The sequence below is a fragment of the Spinacia oleracea genome, chromosome 1 (assembly GCF_020520425.1).
Source record: "Spinacia oleracea cultivar Varoflay chromosome 1, BTI_SOV_V1, whole genome shotgun sequence".
NCBI classification, from domain to species: domain Eukaryota; kingdom Viridiplantae; phylum Streptophyta; class Magnoliopsida; order Caryophyllales; family Amaranthaceae; genus Spinacia; species Spinacia oleracea.
The window spans coordinates 89395362-89408012 of record NC_079487.1 but is presented as its reverse complement, the minus strand read 5'-3'; the positions used below and the strand labels follow the sequence as shown (position 1 = coordinate 89408012).

Below are 12651 nucleotides of genomic sequence, written 5' to 3'. Positions count from 1 at the left end.
TCAAGGATAAGGGGCAATGGAACTCCCGTCCTGGACGTCTTGGCCTTCAGGGGAGTTCACCTCGTCTTCTTCTACGTCTTCCTCCCCGTCACTAACTAGGGCTGAGCACGGATCGGATATCCGATCCGAAATCAACATTCGGATCGGATACCCGTATCCGAAAATTCAGATATTTGATATCCGTATCCGATCCGGAAATTTCGGATATCCGATATTCGAATATCCGACTTTTTCGAATCGGATAATTCGGATATCAAATATCCGAAACGCTCCTATTGATTTTTTTTTCCTGCTGACATTTTAATAAACTAGCTCCTGCTCACATTTTAAGTTATTAAATTTCTACAAACAATTTAATAAACCAGCTCCTGTTATTTTCTACAAACAATATAATAAACAAGGAAGGATCATTTCATCCAAATATTTGAACAACACAAGTGCCATCATCCATACATTTTAAGCATACAGGCATTGCTACTAGCATCCAGCAACTCAACAATCTAGCAAACCCAAAAAAATAAACCAAACCATTAAACTAAAGGTAAGAAACTATGCATAAAATGATAAAAGCTAGCAGATGCAGTTAGCCATACATCCATACAAGGCAATGCTGCCACCAAGTCAGCAACTTGAAATTACAAGTCTTCATCAACGAATTAACATTACAAGTCTTCAACTACATTACATATCTAAAACAAATGAAATTTGATAATTAGAAATAATCATCAACGACTGAAACTGATGGCTGCTCCACCAACGAGGACAAATCTACAAAAAAAAGAACATATGTTATTAGTTTACTATTAAAAATACACACAAGGAGCACAAACTTATAATATAACTAAAGAGTAACATAAGAAATAATATATTACCCTCCTCAATCTTTTCCATTTCAGCAATACTTTCTTCAATAATAAGTGGGCGATTTGCAACACGCAACCAATCTTGTCCGCATATTAAAGCTTCTGCCATAAGTGATGAAAGAGAACTACGAAATTGATCAAGTATCCGTCCCCCGGTGCTAAATGCAGATTCCGATGCGACCGTGGAAACTGGAATAGCTAATACATCCCTAGCTAATACATCTCTAATTGAATAACTTGAGGACTAATATAATGTTTACAAGTTCATCACTAAGACAATAAATTTACCTATCTGCATTCTGCAGACACACGAAACAATCAGAAACTTTATTATTATTAGTGGTCTACTGATGGGAAGATGAAGATGAAGACAAGAAACTTACATAACTACATTTGTTTCTTATAGTTCTCCCTTTTTACTCCATATTTAATATACAATTATACATGCTAGCTGAATAACATCACTATAATCAAAATTTAATAATTATTTAACTAACATTTTCTGTTGATACATCATACATTAACAAAATCCAAAACACACTTTGATGAAAAAGACAAAAATCATCAAAATTACCACAACTACATATTGTACGGAAGTTCGGCAAATCATCAAACTAAATACTAACCCACCTCTGTATTTTTAAAGGAATTGCTAGATGAATGGAGATATTTCTAAGATTAATAGATTATGTTGTTCTTCATCGCTATAAGCCTAAAACCGCAAGTTACATTAATTGTGAATGATTTGTATGATTTTGCTCCGACTCAATTGAAATATAAGTTAAAGCTTAAGATGAATAGATCTACACATCAGATAAATTTTATACAATAAAATCATACTATAACATTATTTGAACGATTGAGATAAATTAAATTACCCGATAAACTGATAAGAAACAAGATGCTGCCTTCTGATGTTGTGAGGGATAAGTGTCGGCCGCCGGTGAGAAGTTAGTGTCGCCGGCGAGATATGAGATTAACCGATTTAGAGATCGAAGAAGAAGAGATCCCAGAAAGGAGACAAGAAGAGAGAGAAAAAAAAAGGGAAGCAGTAATGCAGTATAGCGGCGTGACATATCTTTGAGTTTTAGGGAAAATCTTTTATTTAATTTAACCAAAAAAAAATAAAAATTAAAAATTTAGTAAATATTTTGGATCTCGGATCGGATATCGGATATCCGATATCCGATATCTGCTTATTTTTCGGATATCGGATATCCGATTTTAAAAAAATCAATATTTGTATCTGATCCGATATCCGATTATTTCGGATCGGATATCCGATCCGAAATTAATTTCGGATCGGATATCCAAAAAAATCGGATCGGATGCGGATCGGGTATTCGGATTTTCGGATTTTCAGATACTTTTGCTCAGCCCTATCACTAACGAACTCGGGAGGATCTAAGCCCAAGCGCCTAGCCGTCGAAACAGCTATCTGGTGGGAGATACGGCGTTTGAACCAGGAAAAATCCTTCCCGTCCATAGACTGATCCCACGCCTTTTGGGCACTCTCCAAGATGGACTCCTCGCCCAACTTAAAAGAGCTTGCAGCCTCCTTGCGCACGGCCTCGATCTTCCCCTGCATGGCCTTGAGCTGACCTTCCAGAACGTTCACCTTGGAAGAGAAATCAGTCACCCGCTCTAAGACGGAAGAGTACTCCTTTCTCAGCACGGTAAGCCGCCCCTCATGTTCCAGCAGCTTCTCTTCATATTTCTCAGCGTCCATCTCGGCCTTCTTCAGCTCTTCCGTCTTCAGAGCAATCTTCTTATCCGCGTCCAAGTTGATCAACCTGGTCATGATTCTCGATCTGGTCCTTGTGCTTAAGCATCTCATTTTGCATATCAAAGCGGTAGTTCCTACTCTCAGCACAGCGAATGAAAAGCTGCCAAAAGACAATATAGAATCAAAAATAGCGTACACATATAATCATAACCACGGAAATACAGGGGTAAGTATCTCACATCAAGGACGAGAGACTGAATGGACCCAAAGAATCCCAAGTCAATCCCGGGGAGTGACCTCACGTACTCCTCAGGGATGGCCGCATACACATCGGCAAGGGTTTTATCCTTCGCCTCTGAGCTAAAACCGGCAGAAGGAGGGATGCTCGCCACCTCGGCCCGACGCATCCGCTTGAACATCTCATTGGAACCAAACACCAAAATTAATAAATATCGTGCAAATCCCAACCTGATTATCACAAATTTGAAGTACAGAGACGCTAACCAATTGGCGAAGCTGCAGGAGGAGTAGAGGCATTATCAGTAGAAGGAGCCTCGGTCTCCTTGCCTTTACCCTTGTCCTCTCTGGACAAGGCGGGGGCGTCAGCCGCCGCAGTCTGATCGACTGCTGCCTCGTCAGCAACTGCTCCGGCAGTACCATCCATTTCGGTGTCCACCTGGGATGGAACCTCCTTTTGCTCAGGAGGAGGAACGGGCGTCTGGATAGGAGGAACCTCCCCCTCAGCTGGGGGAGCGGACGGTTTTGGTACCGACGGCTTGGTGACAGCGTCGGCCGGACCCATCTTCTTAAAGAAGGGCCGTTTTGGCTTAGGAGCCTCCGTCGAAGATGCCGGACGCTTCTTAGTAGCCGGCAAGGTGGGTTCCTAAAAGAAAAAGAAATCAGCGACCAAATCATGACAGAAATGAGCAAAAAAATATATATTACCTTGGCGACGTCGCCAGAGGCACCCTCACTGGACTTCTTGGAGGAGTCCTTCTTCTTGGCCTCCACGGCCTTGAGAATGTCCTCGGTATATACTTCGGACAGCCAAGCGAGTACTTCCACTACACCCTTGTCTTCGGGAGATAAGCGATCCATGGCAGAACCTACAAAGCCAAGGGTTAGTTAAAAAAAAAAAAGAGAGAGAGATGGAAGGAAAATATCTGAAAATCTACTGGGGAACTACCTCTACTCAAATAAGAACAAAGACCAACGGCCGAAAGAAAGACTATATTGGTGAACTGGTCGACATGGGGAAGCCAAACATTAGGCACCCAGGCATGTCTTTTTGACGACAGCCGATACATCTCAGCCTGGAACAAGGGCTTCACTAGTCCCCACTCCCTGGACGAGAGGCGAGGGTAGGCGTCAGCTCTAGACAAATAACGGGGCCGACGGTTCCAACGAGAAAGACGTCTGGAAAGAGAGAGGTCTTCCATTCGGACAACATACCACTTCTTCCTCCACCAAACCCAACTAGAGGTCTTACCCACCACCGTCTTATATCCCCGACGGCTGTAAAGGGTGAACCACCCCTGGGGAGAACGAGAAGAAGGGGCAATAACTACGAGACGAAGGAAAGCAAGAAAGGAAGGGGTGACGCCGCTCAAAGCACACTTGGCAATAAAACCAAAAACATTTGCCCATGAGTTGGGCGTCAATTGAGCAAGGCCAATGTCATATCCCTCTAAAACGTCCATCACAAAGGGGTGCAATGGAAATCTAAGACCCAACCTAAAGGCAGCAGTATAAACGGCTACCTCTCCTTGGGAGAGTTGGTCCACGGAGTCATGAGGTCGAGGGCTCCTAAGGATAAAACCTGGAGGCAAGAGCAGAAAACGCTCAAAGTCGCGACCCTGCTCCCTCAGGTACCGCAGCCATTTCATGCTGGGAAAGATATCCGACGGGAACAGATTGACGCCTTCCTTTCCCCGGACCATAGAGGAAGATTTTTTGCAAACTCCTCGTCTGAGGAGCTAGAGGAGTCATCTTCAAAATCCTCGCGGGGAACGCGGGGACGGGAAGCCACATTCTTCCTTCTCCTAGGAGAATGTGCTGTTCTAATGGCCCCGTCTCCTGTATCATGGGAAGAATAGACTCCACTCCTACTTCCTTGGAACGGGTTCGAAAAAGGAACCCTATCGTCCCCCTCTCGCGGTGCAGCCCATGCACGCACGTTAGCTGTCTGTCTAATTCGAGCCATACCGTCCTGCATAAGGGACAGGACGTCTGACTTTAGCAATGAATGAAAGGGATAGGTGTCATAACCCCCAAGACGCCTCCACAGAATACTATAAACAATAAACGAGAGAGGTCCCACAAGCATACAAACAACAAGGTGTTGATAGGAAACTTACCAGAAAATGATCAAACTGATGAGAAGTCTTGGCAAATCCTCTAAACCCTCAAGAACACTGGACAGCAAATCCAAGAACACTCAAGCGCACGCACCAGCAGATCTTTGGCAGGACGAAATTTACTTTCTCTCTCTAAAAGAAAAAATCGCTCTGAAGTAACAAAAGAAAAATGAAAGAGGAATTGAAGCTTTTAAAGGAAAATCTAAGCTCTGAGAAGCCCTCACACGTGGCGTTCCTCCCGATCAAGCAGCCTACCCCACAGTGACAAGGGGCATCCTCCTTGAGGGGCAAATGATGTGGCCTAAAAGAATGCCACCTGACTGCACTATCAAAACCCAGAAGAAAGAGCCCAAAAGCTTGCCTACGGGCATTTTTCAAACTTCACAGGGCCCAGGCCCAAACGATTAATAGGTCCACATTGGGCCTAAACAAGCCTCCAGAACCAATGCAGGACACGTGTCCCAATCTTGTGTAACCACTCAATCATGCAGGACCAGTTCCCGAGAAACCCTAGCACTATAAATAGTGCAGATCCATAGGTAAAAGGGCAATCAATTCTTGCTCAACAACAGAAAACCTATCTTTGCTCTGCCTTCTCTCTACAAATTACTTATCTCTCTAGCTTATACTTACTTAAGCATCGGAGGGAATATTCCTACGGGAATATTCTTGTTTTGCAGGTTGCCAGAAGTTCGTGCCAGGTCATACTTGATACCTCCGAGGAGCGCGTGCCACGTCAGCACCGTAAAAGTTCCCACAACACTTAATACTCGCACCGCTTTCCTTTTCGGGTCGTCACTTAATACTTGCATCATTTCTATAAATGGAAATTTTTTACCAATATTATATTATTTCTCACACTTACCTACTAACACACTCCCTACAAAAAATCATTTAAAAATTCACACCCCCATTACCCCTTACACATTTTTCCACTAACTATATTAAAAAAAATATTTCACTATCAACTACCACTCATTAAATTAATAAGTCAATTCAAGTGTCTTAAACTCCGCAACGGTCAAACCGGTGCGAGTATTAAGGGACGGAGGAAGTAATAATTAATAATTAACAATTAATAATTAAATTAATACTACTCTATACATTGATTTATTTTTAATTTATAGTTTATTTGTGTGTTATTACGTTTTACTCCGTACACAATACGTAGTATTTATTAATAAATGAATAAAAGCCATTAAATGTCCTTAAATGTCATTTTGGCCTTGTTTGGCAATTGGTTGTTGGTTGTTTCACTTGGCTGGCTTGACTGGATGTTTAAACTGGCTGGTTTTGTTGGTTGTTTGACTATTGATTGTTTAATAACGTGGTTGGTAAAATCAGTTGTTGGTTGTAACTATGTAAAATGACATTTAAGGACATGTTAATAATCTAGGGAAACTTACTTTAAAAATCCAACATTTCGGTGATTTTTCGTTAATAATCCAACCTTTTTTTATTATTATCTAATAATCTAACATTTGCACCCAATTAACTTCTATTACACCTAAATGATCGAAAATCGGCTAAAAAAGTCAAAAATAAAATAAAATTAAATATAAAGATAAAGTAATTTTTTTTTCTTCATTCTTCATGCTCTCTCCTCCTCCTTCCCCGCCTTCTGTCACTCCTCCATCCCAGCAGCCCATCTCTGATCTCTGCTCTTGCGGGAAAAAAAAGCAGAAATACACCAACAACTTCTTCAACGTTTTTATTTATTTTCTCTCTCCCCCTTTCCTCCTCTATTTTTTGGATCATCCATGGCAGTCAGCCACTATGGTTGCCCCTTTCTCTTTCAAAATCTTGGGTTTTATCACCTGCGTTATTCATTATACTCTCTCTCTCTCTCTCCTACCTTCACTACGAACAACAATGGAATCACAAAGAGAAGAACCCAATCTTAAAATACTTGACGAAATCGAAGCAGTTGACAAAATCATTCTTGCGGTTGACGAAATCGATGCGGTTGTGTGTAAAATACTTCACGAAATATCTAGATGCAATTGACGAAATCAATGCGGTTATTAATTTCCAACTATTGTGTGGCCCGGGCGTTGCTCCGGGTTTTACTTTTAGTCGGTTTTACGTTTTCGAAAAATGTGCCCAATTTTAAATGATTGTATTTTACATTTATTTGTGAAGATATATGACAAACATTGTAGCTAGTTGAGATGGTAGGAAGTGAAACTTTTAATCCATGAGGTTTGATTACATGCTTTTTTGGTTGTCAATAACATACCATGATGCTTATTAGTGGTGACATGGCGTAATACGGAGGGAGTCTACGTGACACATATACGTTTTCACAAACGCCTTTTAATAGATTAGTATAGATGTTTGATGCGGTTTCTGGCTCAAAATTAAATTGAGGGAAAGAAATTGATTTTCAGTTTAATCAAATCATGAAACGAAGGAGGAAGGAAAGAAGAAAGAACAAGAAACCAGAAACCAGAAACAAAAAAGGAAAAGATAAAGATAAAGATAAAAAAAGAATTATTTTAAAATAAATAAATTATAATGAATGGTTGCTTGACACGTGTATAGGTTACATGTTGTATCAGGTTGATGACTTGTTGGGTGCAACAAAAGTTAAGAGGATGCAAAAGTTAGATTATTAGATAATAATCAAAATGGTGGATTATTAACGGAAAATCGACGAAGGGTTGGATTATTAAAGTAATTTTTCCTATAATCTAAATATAATTTTATATGAAATTTAAAGTATAGTGGTAGAAAATTATCATCAAAATAAATCTTATGTATATTCTCTTAATTAAAATTAATGATTGATAAATTTGGTGTTGCTTCATTCGTGACTTATTTATTAAAAATAAATAAATCAAATAAGGGTACAAAAACAAAATTATTATCATACACATTTATCACTTGTTTCAAGCATAAAGTTATTTTCTTTCACCCTTAACGTCGATAGATATACTCACTTAATACTTGTCGATTCTACCTCATTATCCAATCACTTAACATCTACTCACACCATTAACTTTATTCAGTTATAGATGACTTTGAGAGTGGGGGTGTGGCCTCCACAACTGTACCCGTCTAAAATTATCATCTTCATCCCCGCCACACAAGATAAGAGCAGTACTCACTCCTCCCAACATGGGGTAAAAAACGAAATCCACTCCATCCCATCACCCACCCGTATATCCACACCTGCCTCAAAATAAACCACCCCATAGACTCAACATTTTTCTTTTGAAAGAGAGTTTTGAATTTTGAAACTATATGATAGAGTCTTCGACAATTCAATTGTCTGATTGGACTAATTGAGTAAATAAAAAAAACATAATAATATATAGATTAATAGTAAAAAAAAATGGTATATGTTCATAATCAATTAAATGAACAATAAGCGAGGTGGGCATGTCCAATCTAATTTCATCTTCACCCCGTCATCCGAGACGAATACATTTTATAACCCCGTCACAACCAAATTTTTCTCCACCCCGCCCATTTCGGGCGGATGTGGGGGGTGTCCCAAAAATCCCGTCACAATGACAATCTATCATCCCTATATTCGGTAAAAAAATCACTTTGCCTTTCACCTAACTTTAGAAAATTTTAGACAATTATTGTCATATGGTTGTGAATATTGTGATATTGAGTAGATTCTCATTTAAAAGATTTAGGAACTATTAAATGAAAGGATAAGGAGAAAACTATAAATGCGAGAAAGAAAAGATACTAAGTAATTAAACAATTTCTTTTGAATAAACTTGTTTTAGACAGCCTTGTTAAAGATTACTTCGTATATTAAAGCAAAGGGTAAAATTCTTTACACAAATCCACAATGACACATATTCTAAATAAAACCTGACAGTACATACAATTAGTCATTATTGAAAAGTTAATTATTTTAATACATGCTAAAATATGTTAAAATACTTTTATTTATATTTTAGACAAATCATTGCCACATGGTTGTGAATATTGTAATATTGAATCGAAATTTAGTAAACACCTATTATACAACTATTACTATACTAAAATGAAGGCCTTATATCAGTTGTAAGTAAACAATAACGACATAAAACGGGAGCGTAATAATTTGAACAAATTGCCTCAAACAAAATAAATATTTTGTACCAATAGAGAGACAAAAAATAATGACATAAATAGGTGCATATTAATTTTTTACAAATTTCCTCAAACAAAATAAATACTCCTTACCATTTGAGAGATTTTATTTGTAAAATTAAAAGTGAATTATACTTTTTATAAGACACCAACATTGTGTACTTATTTGTTATACATCTTATACTTATTTGTATTACAATCTTCATTTAATCAGTTACTTACTCATCAAATAGATTCATTCACGTTGTAAATCTGTACTGTATAATATTATAAACCGTGCATCGCACGAGTCTTACACTCCATATATGTAGGGGTCTAAATTTTGAGTTAGTATTTCTCTCGTATTTTGTATACTTGTATATTCGAATTTTTGTAATGTAAGTTTTGCGAGCTTGACGAATCCCATTTAGAAAACGCCTAGAACCTAAACTTGGCCAATTTGTCCAAAAATCCGACCATTAGATTTGGCTTGATTTTTGACAATCCCAGCCCTAAGGGGAGCCAAATTCTAAGTTCGAATTAGTGATTTTAATTGGTTTGAACATTTCGAAAATCGGAATTCAAATTACGCAAAACACGTTAGAAATTTCCCCCTAAGGCCATTGAATATTTAATTCCGACGGAGTCGCCACCAAAAAAGTTTATGGGTCCGGTTTGGAAAGACCAAATAACTCGGGATAAGACTAGGACTTGAAACCGCATAGAGACTTGGGGAAGCAAACGAGACACTTAATTATTTTGAAAGATTGGACAAGTTTTGTTCAATCAAGACAAGAATTATTTTCGTGCATAATCCTAATCATGACACTACGTTTAGGTTGGTAATGGTAGGCATGCATTTTAGAACATCGAATTTGCTAATTTGTACGTGATCACTTTGCTTTAAGTCAAATTAAAGGAACCTAGTCCGGTTGTCCAAAAATTATCTTTGTTAAGCACTATTAGAACTTTTTTTTTTTTTGGAAAATAAAATATATTTATTTATTTCCAAAAATGAGTTATTACAACAGGTCATCAGAAACACCTAGACCACAAGCAGGCCATTCTACCAGACTTACACCAAAACAGTAAGCCTACAAACTACAATAATTGTTCACTCATCTCATCAGTACATCTACAAGCAGTATTAAACAAAATTCGATTAACAACAGTAGTAGCAGGGTCAGCTTTGCTAGTGAAGATCCTCTGATTCCTTTGAAGCCAAATCTGATACACTGTTTCAGTGAAAGCTAGACTGAACACTTTGCTCTTGAACTTTCCTTTTCTACATTTCTTTGCTGCTCTAGTAATCTCCTCAGTAAATGACAGTCTTGTCTCCCCATGTCCAACTCTCTGAATCACAGTATCCCATACAACATTGGCATAGTCACAGCTGAAAAAAAAGGTGATCAACAGATTCATCTACTTGGTTACACAAAACACAGGTGCCATCAATATCCATATGCCAACTGAGTAGTCTATCCTTGGTGGGAAGTCTATTCTGAATGGCCAGCCAAAGAACAAACACACTCTTTGGACTAGCAGAATTGTTGCAGATTAGTCTTTTCCATTCCACCTTCTGACTTTCACCCTCCAAGGATTTGTACATGTTCTTTATTCTATATTTCCCATTTGAACACATATTGAGCAGAACCAGTAACCACTAGATCCTCCCTTCCACTCCAAATCTTCCTCAGTGACCATGTGAGACCAGAAGGCACCTCCATGGTCCAAAAATTCCTACTTTTCACATAATACATGTGAACCCATTTGATCCACAATCTGTCCTGTTTCATGGACAAAGCCCATAAATGTTTCAAGACAGCTGCTTTGTTCCAGATTGTAAGATCTTTAAGGTGCCAACCCCCACAACTTTTAGGGAAGAAAAGGTTTTCCCATGCAACAGGGGCTTTTTTGCTACCAATATCACCTCCAGTCCATAAGAAAGTTCTACAAACACTGTAAATTTCCCTCATAACCTTCTTTGGCATGACAAAAATTTGGCACCAATAGAGTTGCATTCCAGTGAGAACAGCTCTAACAAGTTGTAATCTGCCAGCATAAGAAAGAAGCTTTGCTGACCAAGATTTGACCCTTGCAACTGTTCTATTAGAACTTATATTGTTGATTTAGCATATTGCGTGATGAAAGCGATAAACAAGTAAAGAAAGCATCACAATAGAAAATACGGTGCGAGAATGTAAAGATTATTCACCATCTAGAAAGGACTAGGTGGAACAAAACCACTTAGAAGGACTAGGCGTGAAAATAGAATAAATAAATAAATAAGGTGTGGAATTGTAAAGTGCAATATTGAAATAAGAAATCACATAAAAAAGTAAGCATAAATAAATAAAATTGCAATAATAGAAATTGAAGGTGCGATGTTGGAAATCCAAACGAGAAATACTTGTTAAAGTATGACTTGGTTTCCCATGGATTCAACTTTAAAAGAATCTAACTTTAAAATGAGGTTTCTCATTAAAACCTATCATCGATTTTGTATTTCAACGTTGAAATACAACTTGAATATTGAACTTGAACTTGAATATAAAATTTGAATATTATTGAACTTAAATATTGAAATTAGGAGGCTTGATTCTTAAACATTAGACCTTTCATGTTAAAAGACTTCATCTTTAATATGCCCCGTGACTTGAAATTGGTTCTAGTTTAAAGAGAAATTATTCCCATTTAAACATCATCGAACTTTGAATATAGAAATTGTATGTTGAACATGAAACTTGATGGTTCATAGGTTCTAGTTTGAAGAAGGAATTTCACTTCTTCAAACATCATTGAATTTGCATAAAGTTAGAGTTTTTGAATATTTGTATGATGATTGTTGTAAGGAACATTTTCAAGAGTGAAAACCTCAACTTACTAATCATGTTTTGTTCAAAAATAAGCATAAAGATTGAAACTTGAAACTTGTAAATGGAGTATAGAAGATCATTTGAGGGGGGTCTCAAGTATGAGATCCCCTCATATATTACTCCTTTGAAACATTTGCTAGTTCAAGTGAGCATGTTCATCACATGAACATCATAGGATTGGTAAACTTGAAATAAGAAAGGTAGAAAAATATATTTGAAGAGTCCTCGAAAATTTACCTACACTTAGGTGTTGATTAATTTCCAAGCTTGGACTCCCAAATTGCTTAGGAAATTAGAACATTGAATTTTGTATTTTGATGTGTTTATATGAGAGTATTTTGTAGATATTTTGAGGATTGAGTATTGAAGGATTTGAAGATTAAATAGGGAAGAGTTTCGAAATAGGCAGAGCTTCGTTGCTCGGAATTGGATCGTTCTGCCTCTGTTTATTCGTGGAAAAAAGGGGTTTTATAGGAATTTTTTTGGGGATTGTGTTGGGACTGCGCCAGACGCAGGTTCTACTGACCACAGGACGACTGTTTACGTCCTTTTGTGCGTTTCAGCGGTTTTACAAAGATGCTCTTTGTACCTTCTTTCCTGTTTTCTTGGAGGTTAAGACATGGAATTTTACGTCTTAAAAGAGACATTTTTGAGGAGTTTCTCGGGATTGCTGATTTTTACGGGTTTCGCTTAATTTTATGGGTCGGTGCCCGAAATGCTCGATTTTGGGGTCGGCTCCCGTATTAGACTTG

General features: G+C 38.0%; 1 long non-coding RNA gene across 1 annotated transcript; it reads right to left on the bottom strand.

Annotated features, from left to right (window-relative positions):
- Window positions 1-530: 530 nt before the first annotated feature.
- Window positions 531-1951, bottom strand: LOC110796965 (uncharacterized). The gene is made up of 3 exons (XR_002535708.2): window positions 1742-1951; window positions 873-1162; window positions 531-768 (listed from the first exon to the last, which is right to left on the bottom strand). It is a non-coding gene; the product is annotated as an uncharacterized lncRNA (long non-coding RNA).
- Between the last annotated feature and the right edge of the window lie 10700 nt (window positions 1952-12651).